Source organism: Capsicum annuum, chromosome 11, assembly GCF_002878395.1.
Source record: "Capsicum annuum cultivar UCD-10X-F1 chromosome 11, UCD10Xv1.1, whole genome shotgun sequence".
NCBI classification, from domain to species: Eukaryota; Viridiplantae; Streptophyta; class Magnoliopsida; order Solanales; family Solanaceae; genus Capsicum; species Capsicum annuum.
The window spans coordinates 21,733,659-21,759,571 of record NC_061121.1 but is presented as its reverse complement, the minus strand read 5'-3'; the positions used below and the strand labels follow the sequence as shown (position 1 = coordinate 21,759,571).

Genomic DNA, 25,913 nt, shown 5'->3' with positions numbered 1-25,913 from the left:
GGTTCAAATCTAAAACGTAACATTTGATAAAATAATGTTTACACGGGGTATAAAAATACCCAAAATTGAAATAAACAATTTGAATATACTATATTCTGAAAGCCTCTAAAGAATAAAGAGTTGATGGGACATGTCCCCAACTAACTCCAACTACTCAAATGAACTAAGTACTAAAATGATAAAGTAATGATCATGCCCTCAAAGGATGAGGACTCACTGCTAACTCTGACTGCTGGATATTGGAATGCTACTGATGCTTTGGAGCTCGTGCTTCTGAACCTATAGCGTAAAGTAAACACCATAGCATAAATACGTCAGTACAATTGAATGTACTGGTATACATGTGAGGTAGGCTAAATGCAAGGTTTCATATGTATGAACAATAATAAATGACTATATAACTTAAACGTGAGAATACATGCAAGAACAAGAAACTATAACTGATACCATACTGATACTGGGTATTGAGTTCTGAGTACTGATTTACTAACATTTGGGTTTACTGATATTGATAACTGAGTCTAGTGAATACTGGGGAACTGATGGTATATTAGTAATAGAGGATTAATAGTTTCTAACAGTTCTAATTATGAAGAACTGGTCTGATTGACTGTATCTGATAGTCCTGAAACTGATTACTGGTAACATGAGTTACTAATAACTGACATAATCGATATAAAAAAGATTATTGGTATAACTGATATAACTAATACTGAGCGACTGTATCTAACAGTCTATGTTCTGATAGAAGTAGCTGAGTTCCGTACTGTTCTGAGTTGAGTATATTTGACAGTCCTGAATTCTGTAGAACTATCTGAGTTCTATTACTGATACTGAATGACTATATCTGACAGTCCTAATTCTATAACTAAAACTGTGGAAAGTATTTATCCAACCATCATACCCTAAATAATAGCAATATAGCTAAGTTGAGGTCTAATCTGTAACCCCAATTGAAAGGGTGTCAATACCGCGCCATTAATAAGGACAATCTGTGAGTAACCTTCATATAAAAGGTAATTCTAGTGAGAACGGTGGGAACCTTCATATAACAGGTTAAGCCACCTCATCTACCCTCATATAACAAGCTATGATGTCTCAACCTACGCTGGCTATGTAGTTCAGGAACATAAGGATTGCTTCTAAGAATCACACCCTATATAACTGGTGAGTTCCCATGCTTAGGTTCGCTCAGTGCTAATTCCTACTCCTATCTGAAAAGAAACTGAACATAATTAACTGAACTAGACCGGACTAATTTCATGGAGTTTCGTTGACTGATGGAATACTACTAAGATTTCTGAATTTACTGAGATTTCCTGAGCCACATGACTGACTGAGTTCTATGGATCATGGTTTGACTGAGGATATCATGAAACATGACACTGGATCTAGGTACACAACTATATTTTTTGGGTACAACTACCCCCAGGACTCGATAGAAGGAAACTGACAAAGCATGACTTTCTTGAATACATGGCCAACATCAACCATTCATACTACGACAGTAGGGGATATTTCATGAAGCACATGGTTATCATAATCTTGTACATAGCTTAGAATACACATGATCATGTCTTAACTTCATCATTTTAATATCATAATGACATCATCATGCAATTGTATTACACAATAATCCTTATGGAAATTATTTTAAACATAGGGGAACACATACATTCATAAGTTGGGTCACAGTTTAACTATCAACCATAATTTCTATTTTCCTAGGCATTTTATCAAATACTTAGATTGCATGATTTAAGGCTTAGGCATAAGTATGAATTTAATACAATCTTACTTTGCAATTCCACCCAATTTCATGATTTCAGTCCACATATTAGTGTAATTTCATAAAGACAAAATAAAGCTTCCATCTTGGAATTCATACAACAACAACATATGAACATAATTCAGTTCATAGAATGAATATCACAATTTGTAATTTAAAACTTGATTCTTGGGCTTCATGGACAAAAGGAGTTCATGAATGAACACTATGCATACCTTAGATGGAAGATTCTTGATGATTTACGAAAAAATTTTCTTGAACTTGGATCCCAATTGAAAACCCTAATGTGTTCTTGAAAGGATTTTGAGAGAAAAGGGTTATTTTGGTGTAAATAAGGCTTAATCCCATGCTTAAGCCTTATATAGGATTTGGAAAATTACCTCTTTGCCCTTAAAAATGCAGACATTTAATGACTAAATAACAGGGCACCGACGCTATGAGTGACGCGGCTCATCGAGGGTTGCGATTCTATACCCGATGTGGTGCGCCATGAACGAATTGAGCCTCAGTTCTTTTGGCTCTAGCAGTCTGCACAAATGGTGACCAACGCGATTGGTGACGTGGCGCACCATGATCGCATTGGTCTAGTGTTTTGGACTTCCAATCTTGATCTAAACGAGTTTCCAAAAAAATTCGAAACTTGTCCGAGAACACCTATTGACCTTCCTGATCATGAATCAATAAAAATACGGACCATTAAAGGACATTAAGGTGGAGAAATAAATTTTCCAACTTTTGAAGGCCAAAATTAAGCTAAGTATGGTATGTAGATAGAATTTTCTAAGTCTAGGACCCCCTTGTCACCCTTAAAGGACCGTATTAAGCTTTAGAATTTTACGAGGTCTTACAATATATCCCCCTTGAGAATATTCATCCTCGAATGACACTGACTGAGATGGGAGAAATGATAGACTGAAACACGTACTAAGCATAAACGACTGGAACATGATTCTATAACTGATATGATTGATAACTGAATATATCATACTGAGCATGCATATCTAATGCATGTGTTACTGATACGTGAATGCATGACTAAGTGTTTTGATAAGCTGGGTTTTCTCATGATGAGAATGCATATCTGATGCATAAATATGTAACTGGCATAATGCATGACTGATTATCTAATGCTACTTATTACCAAGTTTATAACAGAATTCTGAACATGAAACTGAATACCAAGTTGGTAATAAAACTGAATATGTAAACTGGGTAAGCTTAAGGAAAGTTTTTATCTTGGACTAAGCCTAAATTAGTGGAGAGGAGGTGAAGATACTTGGTAAGCATGTCTTCTTCTACTTCCCAAGTATCTCCCTCAACGGACTAATTCGGCCAAAGAGCTTTGACTAGAGCGACTTCTTTGTTCCTCAGTCTGTGAATCTGGTAGTCTAGGATTTCGACAGTGATTTTCCTCATGAGAGAGACTGTTCTGAACATCTATGCTCTGAATAGGGACTACAACAGTCAGGTCACCTATACACTTTCTAAGCAAACAGACATGGAAAACTGGATAAACTGAGGCTAGATCTAAAGACAACTTGAGCTTATGAGCTATCTTGCCGTAAAGACTAAGCTTTCCCTTCTTGTCGAACCACTTCACTCCCTTCATAGAAGAGATCTTGCGATACACATAGTCACCAATATTGAACACACATAAATAGGAACATGAGAACATAGTCGAGTCTATAACGGATGACATGAACTGAGTCTAGAACGTGATGCATGAATTGAATACTATGAATTGAATATCATAAACTGAATCGAGCCTCTAAATACATGGCTCATGACTGAGATTAGAACTTGAGGGTTAACTTATGAGTATCCCCTACTCCAAACTGTATTCATTACGTGAAGAGAGAATGGGATGCTCATGTTATGAAAGTTTGGGGGATTATAGTGTATCTCCCCCTTGGGACACTATGTCCCTTAAAGAATACTGACTTGGATGTCCTGCTGGGAAAGTTGAAGCGATACACAAGGCACCTATGAACTGAGTCTTAACTGAATAACTGGGATCTGAAATTGAAACATAATACATGAACTGAGTTGAGCTTGAGTCTATTTAGTTGGTTCACTTTAGAATGGTTATATTCATGAGACTTAGGATAGTACGTCTAGATGGAAGGGATAGGAACCCAAACCATGCAAACTTTTCTGTCTGACTGCTAAACTGAATTACTGGTTTTACGGACTAACTCATGTTGAAAGATTATAGTCGACTGGAGCCTTTTCTCTAACACTCTTTCTATAGAGTTCTAGAGGCTTTAGGGCATGAGGAAATCTTGGCCTTGTCTAAATAAGACAGCTGAATAAGAAAATCATTACATGTCTAAAGTTTGGTAAGATGAGTTAAGGCCTACGAACACCATTTAAGATGAAATGACTAAGCCTCTTGAACTACAACTAAGATTACTAAAAAGATTTACATAGGTGCTGAACACGAGTGCATAAATGTACTACTCATCTGATTGACTGGATAGCTGACAGCTGAATACTGAGCATGTAAGACTGAACTGTACTTGTTCTAAATAGTTGGACTGAGACTATAGAGTATTATTCACAGAAGTTAATAGCTTACTGGGTATCATAAGGTAACTGAGCATGAATTTCATAAAAAATGTATTAATTGCAGATGCAAGATCGAGTGTATGACATGATTAGGAAATATTTCATAGACTGAGGTACTAAAATACTAATAACTGAGTATCTGACAATTGTACACTATGGTCAAGCAAGCCTAGAACTGAACTGAGTTTCTGATCTGATTACTGAACTGAAGCTGACAATATAACTAAGATTCATACTGAAACTAAATATCAGGTTCTGATAACTGAACATTGTTAACTGTGGTTTAGATTGATACTGAAGTACTTAATTCTGAGACTGAACATTGATTTCTGAGTACTGAATGCTAGAACTGTAACTGAGATGGCAGCTAAGTTTTGATAGTTACGCAATGAAGACTCACATAAGTCGAGGATCTAAAAGTATACTCTCACTCTGTACTTTCCAAACTTCTAATTACAACCTCTTGCTAGACCTTTTCATGCACACTTAACATGACATTCAAGCCTATCTTCATTACTACACCCTTGGGTAAAATAAGCATTCAACAATCTTCTCTTAACATAAAATATTTACTCTCTTCCTTCTAAGAAACTACTCATCACTAAACTGTTTTCATAAAAAGAGCTCACTGAAGGGTTAAATCAGGAGGACCTGAAGCAATAATGGATACTAATTAAACTTAACACATGGCTGAGGCTTGAAGAATATAATAACAATAGCTTGGATTTACCCAAAAAGGTCTGAACTAAGGATATAGTGGATACATGACATATCATGGATTTAACTGATCAATAGGAGCGTATCATGAGTCATGGAAGTTGAGTATACTGTAAAGCGTGACATGTGTACATGAGTCATGAGCTGCATGACCAGAGTTTGGAGTTTTCTGCATTCGTGGGTCATGACTTAGATTACTAAGGGGAGTAAAACTGAACTGCTTATACATGGAACTAGAATTGTACATGATTCCATGGAAAACATGTGAATACAAACTGGGTTCATGGAACAAAGATGTAAAACATGCGAAGTCATTATGCTGACTGAAGTATGAAACTTTACACTAAGATAAGGATGGGTTGGGAATTATCTTTCCCTTACTGCCTTCCTATACCTGCCGGCCCTACTACTAAATCTGAAGGCTTGACTCTTTCTGAGCTTTCATAACCAAATAGTGCCTGTATATCTATCGGGCTATGATAGACTGACCCACTAGGGCGGAAACTAAGAAAGTTCCTATTAACACTTAGTATGAGCTCAACATTAAATTTACCGCATTAGAAGGACTTTCATGATTTTGTCACGGATGAAGAGCATGGAATCTGTTTTGGCATTGCCCACTGATGGAGTTGGAGGAGGCAACCTACTAATTCAGGCGACTAGACTGAGCTGAACAATGATTATGCTTACTTTTGAGGACTGGGCCTAGGACAGTATCGGACTTTGTGACCGAACTCGCCACATCCGAAATACACATCACTGTCGGCTCTACATATACCCTTATAATACTTACCACATGTATGATAAAGAAGATGGCTTTGGGCACTGCTAACACTGCCCTGAGGTTTAGGACCTAGCGTTCTATCTTTAAATTTAGGGACAGGAGTACTGGCCAAGGAAGGAACTGGAACTAAAAACTTTGGGCAAAACTGAAAGCGGTTACCACCCTCTAACTTAGGCGGGTTGAAATTGAGGCTACCTGTTCTAGCTCTCTTATTTTCTCTCTTTCTTTCTTTCTTTCTTACTATGCTTTGCCACCTCGGTCTGCTAGGTGCGAATCACATACCTGGGTAGGACAATGACTTGCTGATTGGTCTAAGCTACTACTGAATAGGATATAGTAAGAAAGTTGATTCTAAATTTGCCATAAAAGACATGCTCATCCATGGAATCTACTTGGACGGGCAGAAGTACCGACTGGTTCTCGGTACTTCTTTCGTTAGTCCCTTTGGTAGACATATTCTGTAATGAAAGAAAGGAGCAAATTAGATTGAGAGTTCAACTTAAGCTAATGCTCACTCGCACGACATGAATACTAAAAGAAGGGAAACTATTCCTAAAACATCTCATAGCCCCCTGCACATAAGTGTGGCGCGCAACACACCTATGTACAAGATCCTACTAGATGCAGCTTTTCAGACTTCCTAGGATGCTGTTGAACCTTATGCTCTAATACTAAGTTTGAAATACCCCAAATCTAGTACCTGGAATGCTACGTAGTGTTCATGACCCCGAAGGACCACAAGCTAACCCATGACTGATATCTGTACCTAAACACTGTATAATATACGTATATAAATGCATAAACATAAGTTGTAAGGCCATATAGTTCAAATCTGAAATATAAAATCTGATAAAACAATGTTTAAATGGGGTATAGAAATACCCAAAATTGAAATAAACTGTCTGAATATACTATGGTCTGAAAGCCTCTAAACTGTCTGAATAAGAAGTTGATGGGACATGTCTCCAACTACTGAAATGAACTAAGTACTGAAATGATAAAGTAATGATCATGTCCTCAAAGGATGAGGACTCACTGCTAACTCTAACTGCTAGATACTGGAATGCTACTGATGCTCTGGAGCTCGTGCTTCTGAACCTATGGCGTAAAGTAAAACACCATAGCGCAAATATATCAGTACGATTGAATGTACTGGTATGCATGTGAGGTAGGTAGAATTCAAAGGTTCGTATGCATGAACAATACTAAATGATTGTATAACATGAATGTGAGAACACATGCATGAACAAGTAACTGTAACTGAGACCGTACTGACACAGGGTATTGAGTTCTGAATACTGATTTACTAACATCTAGGTTTACTGATACAGATAACTGGGTCTACTAAATACTGGGGAACTGATGGTACATTACTAATACAGAAATAACTATTTTTAACAGTTCTGATTTTGAAAAACTGGTCTGATTGACTGTATCTGACAGTTTTGAAATTGATTACTGGTAACATGAGTTATTGATAACTAATATAACTGAGATAACTAGCATAACTGATATAACTAATACTAATCGACTGTATCTGATAGTCTATGTTCTGATGGAACTAGCTGAGTCTTGTACTATTCTGAGTTGACTATATCTGACAGTCCTGAATTCTATAGAACTATCTGAGTTCTATTACTAATACTGAATAACTGTATCTAACATTCCTAATTCTTTAACTAAAATTGTGGGAAGTAGTTATCTAATCGACATGCCCCAAATAATCGCAATATAGATGAGTTGGGGTCCAATCCATAACACCAATTAGAAGGGTGTCAATACCGCGCCACTGGTAAGGACAATCTGTGAGTAACCCTCATATAACAGGTAACTCTAGTGAGAACGGTGGGAACCCTCATCTAATAGGTTAATCCACCTTATCTACCCTCATATAACTGGCTATGATGTCTCAAACTACGCTGGCTATGTAGTTCAGGAACACAAGGATTGCTTCTAAGAATCACACCCTCATATAACAAGTGAGTTCCCATCCTTGGGTTCGCTCGGTGCTAATTCCTACTCTCATCTGAATAAATACTGAACATAATTAACTGAACTGGACTAGACTGATTTCATGAAGTTTCATTGACTGATGAAATACTACTGAGATTTTTGAATTTACTAAGATTTCCTGAGCCACATGACTGACTGAGTTTTATGGATCATGGTTTGACTAAGGATATCGTGAAACATAACACTAGCTCTAGGTACATAGCTATATTTTTTAGATACAAGTACCCCCAAGACTTGATAGAAGGAAACTGATAAAGCATGACTTTCTTAAATACATGGCCAACATTAACAATTCATACTACGACAGTAGGGGATATTTCATGAAGCACATGGTTAGCATAATCTTGTATATAGCTTTGAATGCACATGATCATGTCTTAACTTCATCATTTTAATATCATAATTACATCATCACGCAATTGTATTACACAACAATCCTCATGGAAATCATTTTAAACATAGGGGAACACGTGCATTCATAGCTTGAGTCACAGTTTAACTATCAAGCATAATTTCTATTTTTCTAGGCATTTTATCAAACACTTAGATTCCATGAATTAAGGCTTAGGCATGAGCATGAATTTAATACAACCTTACTTTGCAATTCCACCCAATTTCATAATTTCAGTCCACATATTAGCATAACTTCATAAAGACATAATAAAGGTACCATCTTGGAATTCATACAACAACAACACATGAACATAATTCAGTTCATAGAATAAATATCACAATTTGTAATTTAAAACTTGATTCTTGGGCTTCATGGATAAAAGGAGTCCATGAATTAACACTATGCATACCTTATATGGAAGATTCTTGATGATCCACGTAGAAATTTTCTTGAACTTGGATCCCCAATTGAAAACCCAAATGTGTTATTGAGAGGATTTTGAGAGAAAAGGGTGTATTTTGGTGTAAACGAGGCTAAATCCCGTGTTTATGCCTTATATAGGGTTGGGAAAATTACCTCTTTGCCCTTAAAAATATTGATATTTAATGACTAAATAACTGGGCACCGATGTTATGAGTGATGCGGCGCGTCAAGGGCTGTGATGCTATACCCGACGCGGCATGCCATGAATGTGTCGAGCCTCAGTTGTTTTGGCTCTGGCAGTCTGTACAACTGGTGACCAACACGATTGGCGTCGCGGTGCACCAAGATTGTGTTGGTCCACTATTTTGGACTTCCAATCTTGATCTAAGTGAGTTTTTAAAAATTCAAAACTTGTCTGGGAATACCCATTGACCTTCCTGATCATGAATCAATAAAAATTAAGCTAAGTCTGGAATGTAGCTAAAATTTTCTAAGTCTAGGACCCCCTTGACACTCTTAAAGGACTGCATTAAGCTTTAGAATTTTACGGAATCTTACAATCCTACTCCTAGTTGAACTGACACTGGAACTGAAATTGGACTAAGTTTAACTGAACAATATTTCATGAATGATAGTGCTCATTATGATCATAATAACTAAATAAATAGTAATATTTATGGTTTAACTGAATCATACTTGAAAATTTGAAAATCATGTAAAACACGTAGGTATCGGGTGTTCATAACCCACCAGCACTGAATGATTATTAAAACATGATATTTAAACTTAAACTATGATATTGAATCGTAGTTCAACTCAAAAACATGGGCATTTCATCAAATGTGTAAAAACGCATGGACTTGTACAGGGGAGTATTTTAAACATGAGAATTCAACAACATGAAGTTCACTTGGCTAAAACATGGAAACTGAAATTCATAGCATGAGGAATTCAAAATCTTTCATGGGATCATACATGTAATAAATTTCATTTAAATTACCATGAAAACATGAATTAAACTCATCTTAAGGAATACAAAATACAATAATTATAGAAAAAATCTATATTTAATCGAAAAGAGGATTTTGGGGCTCCATGGGTGAAAGAAACCCATGAATTAACATCCCACATATATTAAACCTTTAACTTGAAAGAGAAACACCAATCTTAATTCGTTCTTGAAGGTTCTTGAACTTGGAGACCTTGAATTCATGATTTCTTAGGGAGAAATGAATTAAATTTGTGTTCTTGAGGAAAGGGAATGACTTTCTTAGGAGGAAAATTAGAGAAGAAGGGAAAAATTATGCCATAACCGATGCCAGTTTGTGTTATGAACAATTGGGTTGAGGGGGAAAAGACCCAATTTCCCCTCAAGCATTTAAATTTGAAACTGGATGCGACAAGCTTACTGCGACGTGGTCCTATCACAGTCGTACATTTCCCTCACCCAGACGTGGTCTTCATGACAACAGAAATAACACCGTAACGCAGGATTATCGCGATAACCCTCAGATTTCGTTATCTAAACATGCCCTAAACCTCGTCCAAAAAATTTGAAACTTCTTTGAGACATGCTCCTTACACCCCTTAACATAAAGTAACTCAAAAACTAACATCTAGAGGTTGGGAAGACCAAATTAAAAATCCTTAAATTTTAAAGGCCTTAAAAATGACTAAGTCCCTAACACTTCGTGAAATTTTTAGGGCTTAATCCCTTGATGCTTGCAACTAAAAGCTGAACTGAGCTAAGAATTTACCGGGTATTACAAGTAGCCTAGGTTCACTAAGTTTCTTTCCAAGCCACGAGTGGAGTTCTATAAGTCATATTGTGATGTTACTAGTCCTAGGTTTAGACTCGTATGTTTACCAATATATACCATCTTGATTCTGCAAAGCTTAAGTCTTGAGGCTAACTCGCACCTTCACCATACAAGTTGTATTAATGACTCGTATAGACTGGCGATCAATTTTTGTAATGTTTAGTTAAAGGGAATTTTGGTCTTTTTTCCTCTATTAACTCCCAACCCACGACTTATAACCTAAAAATGAGCGTTATTTTTCCTCCACTTTCAGTCAATTATCAATACTTTCCTCCTCCTATTCTCAAGATCATTAATATTAGGGTTTCTCTTAATAAGTCATCTTTAACACCTCAAAGTTCAAGCTCTCTTCACAAGTCAAGAAATTCTAGGTATGTGGGGTTTTGAACAAGGTTACTATTTCATCCTTATGCCCAAAAAACATGATTTTAAGATTTGATTTACTTGTTTTGAATTAGATTTCATACCGAAATAACCATATACTTGAAGTATGACATTACCATGAGATATAAGGCTTTAAGTATATCAAAGTTGACATACATCCATGTTTGAGTTGTAAAATTTATATTGTGATCTGAAATTCATTATCTTGACTGGTATGTTGTTGAAAGATTTCAAGGTGATTGTTGAGAATAATGTTTTTCTATGAATTTCTATAAAGTAAAGCATGAGTTCCAAGTCCTAAATATAAGTACGGAATTTACAAAAAGTTTATGCTCTTAAGCTCTATTGATATGTTCTATAACATGATTTAAAGAAAAGCTTGATCTTTTGATCTAAAGATAAGACATGAAATCCACAGTTGTTCATCTTGATTATGATTTAAAGTAAAGAGAAGCATAAATGATTTTCATTCTATAAACTTTTATGCTATTTTAAGGTGAATTTCTTAAGTTTGAGAATACATGTACTCTGGAAGTAGTATTTAGCACCGAGAGGGGAATGCGGATGAGCATATCCTAAATTCCTAGAAACTACGAGCCATCGTAGGTTAAGATTTTCTCAATATGGATGAAGTATAGTGATCACTTAAGATAATGTCCTATTCTGATGGCAAAGGTAGGACAGTTCTCCCCAACGTCTAGACTCCATGGTAGCTTAGTTGATTTAGTCGATTAGAAGAATCTCCCATAGAAAAGAATAAAAGTAAAGGTCTTAGAAACTAAGTCCTATGGATTACTAAGTTTACTCATATGCTTCATTATCCATGTTTTGTGATCTTGCAATTATTATTTATACTCAAGTCCAAGGTGAGTCATTTACACTTAGCATGTATCATTTTGAAAGTGCACATATATATACAGTTTTGGTTTTAACTATGCATTCTCCCCCCCCCCCCCCCCCCCCCACCACCACCACACACATACTCAGTACATTCCAAAAGTATTGACCCACATATATGGCTATCTGTTACATTGTCTTATAATGTAAGTTCTGGTACTCGTTTCTAGCAGTACGATTGACTATGGGCATCATCACCTACATCCAAACATTTCGTGAGTCCTCATAATCTGAGGACACAGCTTATCAGACTCCTAGCATTGTTGAAAGTTATTTTAGATTATTGATTTCTGTTTTACATTTGGGTCAGCTGGGTTCTATCCCAGTGGTTCTCTAGTCTTTAGTAGAGGCTTGTCAAACTGTGTGTTTTCTAAGTTCAAGGAGTTGTTTTAAGGTTTATGAAGTAAAGGATTCATATTAAGTTATGAAATGGTTTATCTTCCTCTTCTATACATATTAGTTTACTTGTCACGTGAGTTTCAAGTTGAATAGATATCATGGGTTAGTGTAGAGCTATGAGCACTGTGTGACGTCCAAGGGGTATTTCTAGGGTGTTACATAATACATCCTAAATAATTAATGAGATCACACCATGTCATGCATGGTCTTAGATCATATCTTTTGTACAAATTTGTTCATAATATTTTACTCCTTAGGCCTCAGTTAGGTACCTGTCACGACCCGAACCGAGGCCCTAGCCTCGATGAGCATCCCGAATCTTAGAGGCCCAGGCTCCCATCACTATCTGGAAATCATGCACAATTATCGTACAATCAAAAAGGAAGTATGGAAAACTTATCATACAGAACCATGGAAAATCTCATGATTAAATTGATAAGTACGAATATAAGTTCATAAACATTTTACCATCACTAGTTTGCGAAATCTCTACTAATATGAAAACAACATCCTTCTGAAACTAGGACAAGTCCCCATTCGGACCATGAACTAAAATAGAATAACAATGACATATAATCCAGGCCTTCCGAAGTAGGGGAGACTCACCAACTGCAAATCTCAGACACACAAATCAACTGCTTAGCATAGTTCCAGGACTGTGCCTCAAATTTTGAAATTTAGCGGGTCAATACAGATGTACTAATACACAAAGCAATCCAAAATAGTGTACTTTACACAACGTAAGTGAGTAATTTAAAAAAAAAAAAAAAAAGATGTCAGTCTAAAACTGTTGAAAATGCATGATCTTAATCAATAGGCTTCCAAAATATTTTTGTAATTTACAACTCAATTCTTTATCTTACTTCTGAGCTAGGTGGTACACTCTACAACTCTACAATCACATGGTCTATATGGAATCTGCCCTTAACTCGATGGCTAAGCCCTCAACCCAAATTTATCGTAAGGGCTGGAGTCTCAATCTCTAATACGCCAAAGGAAACTAGGAAAGCATATGGTCCCTCTTGGGGATATAATAAACACATATCGGTAAAACACGATTTTCGACAATGAGCCCTTACGCTGAATGCCTTCTTCGGGTAATCACCTAACTCTCTTTAAGCCCATTTTTTTAACTCTTTAAGAGATGCATTCTTTGAAATTAAAAACCTAAAAATTGTACTCTGTTATGGAATTCAATGCTTTGGTATCGTTATACAAAGACTTGAAAGTCATATGTCTAATCCATATAGTATCATGTTACAATATTTTCATTCAAAACAAGTTGTTTTAACAACCAAATCATTCAATAGTACAAAGAATTTGTATATTGAAGTACATGAAAACTTATGCAAAGATTCTCTCTTTAAATTCTTAAACATGTGGTCATTTAATTCGTAGAAAACCATACGATTCTTTCAATAATCGTATTTAATATTTTAAAACAAGAAATATCCCTCTCTTCAATTAACAACCAACATAAAGTTCATTAAAATGATAATAAAACCCTTGGTTTATTCTTTAAGATAGGAAATTGAGTAGCCCATAACTTGTAAATAAAGAAATAACACAATGAGAGGGAAATACATTATTCATGCTCTTTATTCATATTTCAAAAATGAAAACACATATATACATAAACACGAGTGAAAATTCAAGTTTAAGGGGAGGCCTCAATACCAAACCGTTCACAATGCATACTTCTTAATGTAATTCAAAACCCTTCATAAGATATGATTTCTCAAAATTCAAAACCTTATTAAAATGATTTCATCATGCCCATGTAGTTTAGGAAAATCCCACATACCTTAGATTACTTAGTTCGAAGAATACGACTCGAATCTTGACTCGTTTCTTGGAAATCTTTAACTTAAAAATGGATTCTTAACCTTTGGAAGGAGAGTTAGGTTTTTTGTTCTTGATGGAATTGAGTAATTATGGGCATATAGTGTCCTAATAATGCTTTAATCAACTGTTTACACGACTTGGAATTATGAGAAAAAGTTCAAACTACCCTTTAAAATTTAAAAGTTTAGTAGAAACCTGCATCTGGTACTCATCGCGATGCGATGACAAGCTTATCACCATACCCACCATGACACGGTGCAATAGCGATGAGTTACTAGAACTTGACCATTGTTGATTTGAAATTTATCACAATGTGACAAAGGCCCCAACGTTATAGCCATCGCGAAGCAGTGCAATCGCGGTAACCTTCTATTTCAAATTCCAAACACGCCTCCAAACCCGTTGAAGAAATTTGAAACTCCCCTAAGACATCCCCTGTAAACCCCTGAACATGATCAACTCACAACTTTATGTCTCGGGGTCAGAAAGGACGATTTAGAATTCATCGAAGTTTAGGAGCTTAACGTATGACTAATTCCTTTTAACACTTAGGAAAAATTTAGGTTGTTAGCTCTTTAAGCATACAACTAAATATGGCATCAAGTCAAGAATGCTACGGGGTGTTACAGTATCAAAGTTATGAAAGTACTTAAGTCAAGATTTCACGATACTCCTCTTCTTATAGATACTCATGTTATAGTTATTTATTGACCCTTCTCATGTTTTGATGGTGATGTTGATCACAGTTGAGTCATAGGCTTGAATGATTTTTGAATATACATGCGGATAAAAATTTCTGGTAGTTAGTGACTCTTTAACTAGAACTTCAGGTTGATTATTTAAGGGAGCAAGGAGAAGTATATTTTTAGGTGATAGAACCTAGTAGTTATAGAATACTAATTTCTATAATTAAGATCAGTGTAGTCTTTTAGTGATAAAGTTTTCCATCTCTAAGTTAAGATTGAACAAAGGGAGAGTGTTCAGCTAGACTAGACATAGCTTTTAGCATCTAGATGTGGTATATCCATAATAAGGAGCATGGTTGAGGAATGTTTCCAAGTTAGAAGGTTATCAGTTACTTTTTTTAAAGTATATTAGTCTTATCCATACTTTCGGCCTAAGACACTTGTGTTTCATAAGAGGTAGTTTCAGACCAAAGACGTCTCATGTTTCAGTCTAAGTCATACCTATTCTATGAACTCAGATTAGTACACTAAATGTTCATACCATGTTAGAATCTTTATTTACATCTCTCACTCATATCATGCCTAAAATTCTTCCCTCTCTAATGGTATTAGGGATTTTTATAAGGATCATTGGAGGTAACAAATATTCCTTTCTCAATGACTCTTAGAAATTTCATGTCATTATCCAACAGTTGCAATTACACATATATGTTTATTCTAGAAATGCTTCAGTTTAGTTCTAAACTCTCAGCATGAGAAAGTCCATATGGCTAACAATTCAGTTCAGAGATTAGATAAATAAGTTTTTCTAATTTCACATCTTTCCTTCTAGGTGTACTCTCTCTAGCCCTTATTTGTTCCTATTCAATGCGAGCTCTTATGTGCATTCATGTTATGTTTAAATACAGGGAAGTCTTATTCCTGGCCTAAAATCAGTTCAAGGCAACTATTTCCTTCTTATTACTTCTTTCAATTTCATATTTCTCAGTTGGTCACATGTCTTAGATGCATTCATGAATTCAATCCAGTCCATATTTCAATTATAGACTCCTCTTGTCAGTTAACGCGATTCAAAATTTAAGGTCATGATGACACTTATAGTTGCTCGGCCTTGATAAGTAAGTCAATCACCCAAATTGATAAAGGAAACATGAATATAAAATAATATACACCAAAGTAAGACTTCTAAGAATGAAGTCAAGCAAAACAAGAAAATAATTAAACAAACATGAAAAAAATCATAAAATTCAATCCCAAAGTCTGGTGTCATAGTGTAAAAGTATTTTGTACAATATTCAAAATCAGGCGAGGTGCTTGCACTAGGATCTACAAAAAAGAGACACAGTTGGAATGAAAATGATCCATTTGTACTCAATAGGTATCATAGACTGACTGAGCAAAGTAGAAAATAAGGTAAATAAAATATACTACGAGCACGTAACCTATAAGTAGAAAAGTCCCAAATGGTAGCTCACACTGTCTCTACTAACCGTTTAGTATATATTTACACAGAAATAAAAACAATACAAAAATATACAAAACTACACTGAAACTACACATAAGTCAAGAAAACTAAAAAAATCAAGCAAGATGCATGTGCAAATACAATGCAATGCAATGTGGATGGAATGAATGATGAAAGTTATCGCATAACTTTTTGTATACACCCACTGAGCTTGTAGATTCCAAGTAGGACCCATGGGGACTCGTAATCTATATAATACATCTCAATATCAGTCTCAACGCATTCGACCTTTCTAGTTCATGTTCACAGAGAGGGTTTTCATAGAAATGTCTTATTTTCTTTAAAAATTAGTATTTCTCAATGGTACTAATATATCATGGATGTATATATATGGAATAAGAATGTAATACTCATAATCAACTCAATATTATGATATCCAATCCATCCAACATGTATATACAAGTAACATCGCAAATCAACTCAATATGTCCATAATTCAGGATCATAAATTCTAATTAGGTACCATCAAAATAAACCATGTATGTAAGACATTATTAATATCATATCAACCACTAACTTGGATGTTTTATCCTAATAAAGGAAATCAATGCTCAAATAAGTCCTATGTTGAAATTGGCATACTATGGGGATGTGCAACTGTACCTTTACAATCCCCCTAATCTTCTACCCTAATTCATGTCAAAGACTGAACTCTAACTTGTTGAACCCTAATTCCACCGGCAATGGCCAATCTGGCCACTGAACAGACAGCTCCCATAGTTGACCAGTCCCCCTCAGTAATCATCAAGGAAGACTTCCCATCTCCCTAAATTTTTATCCTTTATGGTGCTATTTCTATGTCCAGCGATTCATCACCTACAAAAGAGTAATCCCCAAGTTCTCCCCGACAAGGTCAATATGCTGATATGATGAAACTAGTCACTATTAATTCAACTAAATCTCAGTTGAAATCATCAATAGAACCAATCTCGCTCAAAAAGCCTACATATAATAATAGGGTCCAAGAGTGGTATGGATATAATAAGAAGAAGAAAAAGTCAATAGGATGAACAAAATTGAAAATTTGTAATATGATATAATTGATAAGTTTTCTTATGGGTGGCCTGAAATGGAAGAGTTGAGAATTCAAATTCCTAAACAACTCAATATGAATGTTGGTTGCACTATTGGTTTATAAGGAACATGAATATACTTATAAGATTTGATCTATTTGAAGATTTTGTAACAACAGTGTCAAAGAGTACAACAACAACAACAACAACAACAAACCCAGTGTATTCCCACTTTGTGGGGTCTGGGGGGGGTAAGATGTACGCAGTCCATACCTCTACCTCTGATGAAGTAGAAAGGCTGTTTCCGAAAGACCCCCGGCTCAAGTTACGAGATATCAAACAAACACATAGTACAGCACAGAAGCAGATGACATAACATAGATACTGCAGCCATAAGGAATATAAAACAGAGTAAAGCAGGAATGCAGGAATACAAAGCAGAGGAAAGCACACAGATTCGTAACAAACATAGAACACGGAACACGGAACAGAACATTGAATACGGAATCATACCAGGAATACACCCCCACCAATTACCTCCCTACATTAGCGACCCGAACAGGCCCTAATCCTCTGCCGTAATTCGCGTCTTCCAGACCTTCCTATCTAGGGTCATGTCCTCGGTAAGCTGTAACTGTTCCATGTCCCGCCTAATCACCTCACCCCAGTACTTCTTCGGTCTACCCCTACCCCGTCTAAAACCATCCAACGCTAGCCTCTCACACCTACGGACCGGGGCATCCATGCCCCTCCTCTTCACGTGTCCGAACCATCTCAATCGTGCTTCCCGCATCTTACACTCCACTGAAGTCACCCCAACCTTCTCCCGGATAGTCTCATTCCGAGCTCTATCCCTTCGGGTCAGTCCACACATCCAGCGCAACATCCGCATTTCTGCCACCTTCATTCTTTGGGTGTGGGAGTTCTTAACTGGCCAACACTCCGCTCCATACAGCAAGGCCGGACGGACTACCACCCTATAGAATTTACCTTTAAGCTTGGGCGGCACCTTCTTATCACACAGCACCCCCGATGCAAGTTTCCACTTCATCCATCCCGCCCCGATACGGTGCGAGACATCCTCGTCAATCTCACCGTTACTCTGGATCACGGACCCGAGGTACTTGAACTTATCCCTTTTCTTTACCTCCTGCGCTTCTAGCCTCACCACTACCTCATTCTCTCGCCTTACGTCATTAAACTTACATTCCACATACTCTGTCTTGGTTCTGCTCACCCTGAACCCTTTAGACTCCAGAGTTTGCCTCCACAGCTCTAATTTGTCGTTCACACCCCCTCGCGTCTCATCTATCAGGACTACATCGTCTGCAAAAAGCATACACCACGGCACCTCCCCTTGGATACGCCGCGTTAACACATCCATTACTAGCGCAAACAAAAAGGGGCTAAGAGTAGATCCCTGATGCAATCCTGTCAGGACAGTGAAATGCTCTGAGTCTCCTCCCGCCGTCCTCACCTGGGTTTTCGCTCCCTCATACATATCCTTAATTACTCTGCTATATGCCTGCGGTACTCCACTCACCTCCAAGCATCTCCAAAGCACCTCCCTGGGGACTTTGTCGTACGCCTTTTCTAGGTCGATGAACACCATGTGCAAATCCAACAGTGTCAAAGAGTATGTATTATATTAATGCGAAGGACAGATACTCCTATCAAATGAGACCTTTGATCTATGATACAAATTCAAAGTAGATGAGGAGATGACCCAAGCAATGGTCTGGATTTTATTCCCCGATATAAAACCAACATTTTTTGTGAAGGAATCGTTATTTTCCTTGGCTTCGGCAGTTGGGAAACCAATTCACTTAGATATGGCTACAGAGAACAAACTAGACCTAGTTGTGCTAAGGAGAAGATGCAAGTAGACCTGTTGTCAGACTTACCAAAGTTTGTTGAGATGGAAATTTTCAACACTACTTCTAATGAATCAAGAGTGGAAAAGGTAAAAATTCAATATGATTTTCTACCTAAATACTGTTAGAAGAGTAAGTTACAGGGGTACAATGAACTAGACTATAGAGTTATCATCCAGAATTAAAGCAAGCCTATGAGGAACAGTATGACAAAGATAACAAAGAGGAAGAGAAAAATATAAATTTGGATGGTGAAGTGTATGAGAGAGGCTTTCAAAGGAAACAGTCAAACCCCATAAAGAGAAGATTCATCAACAAGGGTTATCTAAGTGAAAAGGCTATTACACCTAGAAAGGAAGTGTGCAATGTGAATTATTTTGGAGTGCTGGAAGATAAAGATGATGAAATTAAAAATACAGCAAAGGATAATAATTTCAAATCATAAACCAGGCAAACAACAAAACTTGTCAATGGGAAAGGATGAAGAAAGAATCCACAAAATACTGGATATCTAGGTCCTTTGCTGCTCAAAAGAAAGACACAACTACATGTAAGGAGATATTATATATCTAAATATGGAAGAAGTCAAGGAAAAGATGAGTCCTATGAAAAGACAAGTGGTGTAAAAGCATCGGAAAGAAATAAAAATCATCATAAAGTTCCTGCAAGTGATCTACAAAAGGAGTTTATAATAGATCCACAGGTAACAAAAGATAGATATATAAGTGCAGGGGAAGGGGAAAAATACAAAAAGAGAAGACACCAGGTCAGCAACAAATAAAAGATCTCAAAAATACAAGTGCTGGAATAGGGGACACTCAAGCATGTGAAAATAATGATGATTCAAGGGATAATAATTTGGCAATAGTGTATGTACCCATAATTGTATCTTCAGATGAAACATATCTCTGGACTGGACAAGTTGAATCTCCAAATAATATGCTTCATAACATTCTTACTCATAATGTTCTGGAATATGAATTACTAGAAAGAGAAACAAAGGATAGTCTGTTAGAGTATCAAGAGGAGGAAACTTCTAGTCAGATTTATCCCCTAGAGCAATTAAGTCAATAAAATCTACTATGAAGAGAAGGAAATAAGGTTATGATGATGGTATGCAGTCTATCAGAGTTTAACCAAAGAGAAATATGGTGTCGCAATTTGCAAAAAAATGATAAAAGCATTTCTTTGGAATACTAGATCTGTTAAGTTCTAAAGGGATTTTCAGAGAGTGCAGATGATACATAATTTACATAAATTTGCTTTCGTATCTTTATTAGAACTATTTCAACATATAAGGACCATTTAGAGTTACAGAAGTGGATTAAATATGCAACTAGTTTTTCATAATTCAAATGGAAAGATTTCATTTTTTGTTAATCATGGATTTGATGCTTCTGTGATAGGAAATATAGACCAACAACTATCCCTTGTTCAGAAAAATATATTTCTACATCGTAATTTTCTGGTTACTATTGTATGTGCAAAATATGACAGGGAAGAAAGGTTGGCATTATGGGAGGACATTTACACATTATCAACTGGTTTGAATAGACCGTGGATAGTATGTGGTGACTTTAATGTAGTTCTAAATGGTTCAGAAAAGATAGGTGGTAATTCTGTAAGAGCCATAGAGATGGAAGATTTTCAAACATGCATTGAATCCTCTGATCTGTTCCTAGTGCAATTTAAAGGTAGTCTTTTTACTTGGTGGAATGTGAGAGATGGCCCAGATTGTATTTTTGAAAGGCTAGATAGAATCTTGAGTGATGAAGAGTTTCAGGGCCTTTTTTCTCATATTGAGATAGATTATCTTCCAATAGATGGATCCAACCATGCTCCTTTATTACTGGGTTGCGAGTAGGGTATCCAAAATTAGCTGGCCATTCAGATTTCTTAACTTCTGAACTGAACATAAAACTTTCAAATAGGTGGTGAGAAAAAAGTGGGATACAGAATTCACTGAAAACCCTTTCTTGGACTTTAAGAGAAAGATAAAGCATGTCAAAAAGGCTTTATCCATATGGAGTAAAGAAACATATGGGGCTATATTTTAGCAGTTATTGATTAGAGAGGAGATTGCTAGAACTAAGTAAAAATTATTTGAAGATGATCCTTCCCCAAAGAATAGGGCTGTTATGCAGAAGGCAAAGGCAGAATATACTAAATACCTTCATTTGGAAGAGAGGTTTTAGCAACAAAAAGTTGGTAATGACTGGTTTGAGAGTGGAGATAGAAATACAAGATTTTTTCAGAGTCTTGTAAAGGAGAGAATAAATAGGTTGAAAGTGAGTAGGATTCTCAATGATCAAGGATGTTGGTTGGAGAACGAAGACCAGATTGCTGAAGAAGCTTTTACGTTTTATCATATATAATTTACACAAGAAAGAGATGGTACTGATTTTTCATTACATAAACACATCCCAAAACTGATAACTGAAGAAGACAATGCATCTTTAGGGGTTGTCCCTGATGAAGAAGAAGCAAAAAGAGTTGTTTTTAGCCTAAAAGGTGATAGTGCATGTGGCCCCGATGGCCTCTCTAGGAGGTTCTATTACACTTGTTGGGAGATAGTAAGTCCTGATATTTGCAGAATAGTGTTAGATTTTTTTGTATGAAATACCTCCCAAAATCTATTACTCATACTAATCTAGTACTCATTACTAAGAAAGACAGTATTCAGCCGTTCTCAGATTTGAGGCCTATTAGTTTAAGTAATTTTGTGAATAAGATCTTATCTAGAATGTTTTATAATAGGCTAGATAAGATTCTTCCAAGGCTGCTTTCTTCAAATCAATATGGATTTGTCAAAGGGAGAAGCATTACTGAGAATGTATTATTAACTAAAGAGTTTATCATTGATATAGGTAAAAGAGAAAAGCCTGCTAATGTGGTTTTGAAGTTGGATATGGCTAAAGAATATGATAAAGTTTCCTAGTTCTTCTTGATAAAAGTGCTTAGAAAGATGGCATTTTTGGATAGGGTGGTGGATGTGGTATGGAGATTGATTTATAACAACTACTATTCTATTATACTAAATGATCAATCTGTGGGCTTCTTCCATTCAACGAGGGGTGTAAAATAGGAGATCCTTTATCTCCGGCTCTATTTGTATTATCTACTGAAGTTATGACAAGAGCACTTAATCATTTGTTTGAAGATTCCTCATTTGTAGGATATGAGATGCCTAAGTGAAGTCCTGTTCTTAACTACTTAGCCTATGATGATGATACCATAATTTTTGCATCATCTAATAAGTATTCCATGAAGAAAATAATATTGGTGTTGAAGAATTATGAAAAACAATCTGGACAGAAGGTGAATAGGGATAAAGTTTTTTTAATATGCATCAAAGTACATCTAAGGTTTTGTGGCAGCAAGTGGAGCAAAGTATAGGAATGGCTAGGGGATTTTTTCCTCTGAAGTATCTTGGATGTCCAATCTCTCATACAAAGAAGAATAAGGAGCACTACGGAGATTTACTTGACAAGGTAAAAGGTAAGTTGCAAGCATGAAAAGGTAAAATATTATCTTATGGTGGAAAAGAAGTGTTGCTAACAAGTGTTCTGAAGAGCATTCCCATATACATTCTTTTTGCTATTGTTCCACCAAAAAGTGTTATTAAAGAACTACATAGAACTTTTACAAAATTCTTTTGTAATAACAAAGAAAATGGAAGAGGGAAGCACTGGTTAGCTTGGGACAAAGTATGTGTGCCCAAGAAGAAAGGGTGTCTAGGTTTTAGATCCTTAAAATATGTGTCCCGAGCTATGTAAGCAAAGTTGTGGTGGATATTTAGAACACAAACAAATCTTTGGACTAGCTTTTTATGGAATAAGTATTGTAAGAATCAAATTCCTTCATTGGTACAGTGGAAGGGTGGGTCTCAAGTGTGGAAAGCCAAGTTATAAAACAAAGATAAAATTGAACAATTCTTATGGTGGGAGCCAAAAGGTGGGACATCCATTATTGGTATGATAATTGTACTAAAATGAGGCCTTTGCATAGGTATCCAACAGAAGTTCAGTCATGCCATCATTTGATAGATATTGGAGATTTTTGGACGAAGAAGGGTGGGATTTTGCTAAAATACAAGATGTCATTCCTGAATATGTGATAGAGCTTGTAAGATCGAATTTGAGATATGTACGATATGAGAACAAGGAGGACAGACCATGGTGGATAAGAAGTAGCAGGGAATTTCACTATAAAAAGTGCTTGGGAGATGTTAAGTCAAAGATCAGATGTCAATGAGGATATACAAGCTATTTGGTTGAAAGGATTACCATTTAAGTTTTCTTTCCTAACTTAGATGATTTGTCTTAGAAAAGTACCAGTAGCAGTTATGATGAATACATGGAATAGTAACATATCAGAACAGTATGGCTGCTGCATTATACCAAAAAAGGAAACAATAAATCATTTGTTTCTAAAGGGGGAGGTGGCAGAGGAGGTATGGCAGTATTACTGTGGAACTATAGGATTAGTTGATCAAAGAACTAATTTAAAGCATAGTGTGAGGATATGGACAAAGGCTGAAGGTAATTCAAGGGTTAAACTATATATTAGGTGGTACCTATTTTTATCTTGTGGTTTTTATGGAAAATAAGAAAAACTATACTACATGGTGGTGCTTACCACAAGACAAAACTTATTTGGAAGATCAATGATAATATTCTGAAATTTATCAAGCTAAAGTTTAAGATGCAGCTTGCAGGAAGGTCCTGGCCTAATATTATGGATGCATTGCAAGCATACAAGGACACATTTCAGACTATAATAGTGAGGTGGTTTCCCCCTCAAAATCCATGGTTAAAAGGAAACACAGATGGTTCCTCAAGGGGAAATTCAGGACCTAGCTCAATAGCTTTTTGTATTAGGGATGTAGATGAAAATTTGGTGGTTGCTAAAGGTTCAACAATTCCTGATACAACAAGTCTAGTGGCTGAAGTTATAGCAATTAGAGAGTGCTTACTATATTGTAGAGAGAACTCTATAGCACATATAATGATTGAAATAGATTCGTGGATTATGTTTCAAATTGTTCAAGGGGTATGGGAACCCCCATGGAGTGTAACAATGGAGGTCAAATCCATTAAAACATTGATGGCAACCATGATAGTAAGAGTGGTACATTTCCTTTGGGAAGGTAACACTCTTGTAAATTTTTTTACTAACCTAGTTTTGATTTTGTAGGTGATTTTGAATTTAACTACTTTGAAGAGGTGCCAACAAAAGGGAGAAAAAAACATAAAGTTGGATAAATAGAGAACTCCACACATCAGGAGAATAAGGCAGGACTAACATATAGTGGACAAATATTTGTAGGGGAAATTAATCTTAACAGGTCATAAAGGAGTCACAAAATAGGAACTTACCATTTGTCTGAATAAATTTCATTGGATATGAGTATCATTGCCTAGTGAGAGCTTGAGGTAATAAAGATGTAAGTATCCGAACAATGGTTGATTCCAAGAGGTGAATCCTTTAAAAACGATTGAGAAGGAGTAACCCGCATCATTGTATAATGGATTAGTAGCATGAAATTGGTGTGCTTAAGCTTAGGTTTTAAAGATTAGATGGTGGTATCAACCCCAAAAGAGGTTCAACCCATCGATCTAAGGAAAATAAGTGAAAAACATCAAGAGTACTTAGCTGTAGATTGGAATCGGAGCGGATGGAGGCAAGGAAAGTGAAAAATTCATGGAACTCAAAGGTTGAAAAACTTGAACTGGTAGAGATTAATAGAAATGGAAAAAGAAGAGATCGGTTTCCATGGAAGATGGGATTTGGAAGCACTCATTGGAACAACCTCAAGATATTAACAGGTGAATGGAAGCTTTGCCCTTTCACTTTCTAAGTTGATTATTGTGTTTGTGTTTATCAGATATTTGTTGTATTTGGGCCAGGCCATTTTTGGACCTGGTCTTGGAACTCATTGTTGATTTCCTAATAAAGGGCGCACAGCTCGATTTTCTTTTTAAAAAGGCCTATATTATCGAAGTAAGCCTCCACACAGGCATCACATCTAGAATAAAGACATTAAATGTATAGTAGGTCATTGATGTCAAGTAAATCCCTGGACATGGGCAACACACAATATCAGATACCAGAAAATAAATGCAATAGAATATAAGCCTTCAGACGTGCACACAAAAAAAAAATAACCTCAAAATAGAATCCCTATAGTTATTTTTTCAATACATAGCATTCTTTACTTATTTATTAACAACTCAACTCAATCTAAAAGAAGTTAAGCCATAACCTACTCGAAATAGAAAAATCTCAGTATAAAGTGCATCAACCCAAAGAATTTCCCTCATAAAAGCCTCAGAGTCTACTACAACATTCAAATATACCATGTACGCATTAAAACAAAACTAACGATACCCATATTGCTCATATTTAGACTGGGTCAAAAATGGATTTGAGAAAGAAATAGGTCAAACTGAATTTTTTGTTTTAGAAATATATTTCCCAAGGTTATAGGAGTCTACGGGAGAAGACCAACACAAAAATGTGTTAAAACGTGATCCAAATAAAAAAGGCTCTATTTAAACTTTACAGGTAAAAACCTAATTTTTCATTTTAAAATCATGATTTAGAGGTCTTTTTGATGATATAATCGATTTTAAAAAATGGGAATAAGGTTTTGAAACTTACCAAGCTTAAATAGTGAATAAATCCTCAAGAATCACCCAAATTCGAAGCTCAAAGATCCAAAAATAGAGGGAAAATATGAAAATAAACCTTATATATTGTTCAGTAAATAGTACCTTGCG

At 36.0% G+C, this 25,913-nt stretch overlaps 1 long non-coding RNA gene across 3 annotated transcripts; it reads right to left on the bottom strand.

Annotated features, from left to right (window-relative positions):
* On the bottom strand, window positions 1-25,145 carry LOC107870909. Of its 3 annotated transcripts, none has more exons than XR_001674519.2 (3): window positions 24,510-25,103; window positions 20,009-20,115; window positions 1-279 (listed from the first exon to the last, which is right to left on the bottom strand). It is a non-coding gene; the product is annotated as an uncharacterized LOC107870909 (long non-coding RNA). The 3 variants fall into 3 exon arrangements; XR_001674518.2 differs by lacking the exon at window positions 1-279 and adding an exon at window positions 15,860-16,045; XR_007047270.1 differs by lacking the exon at window positions 1-279 and having other exon boundaries at window positions 19,760-20,115; window positions 24,510-25,145.
* Window positions 25,146-25,913: the final 768 nt, after the last annotated feature.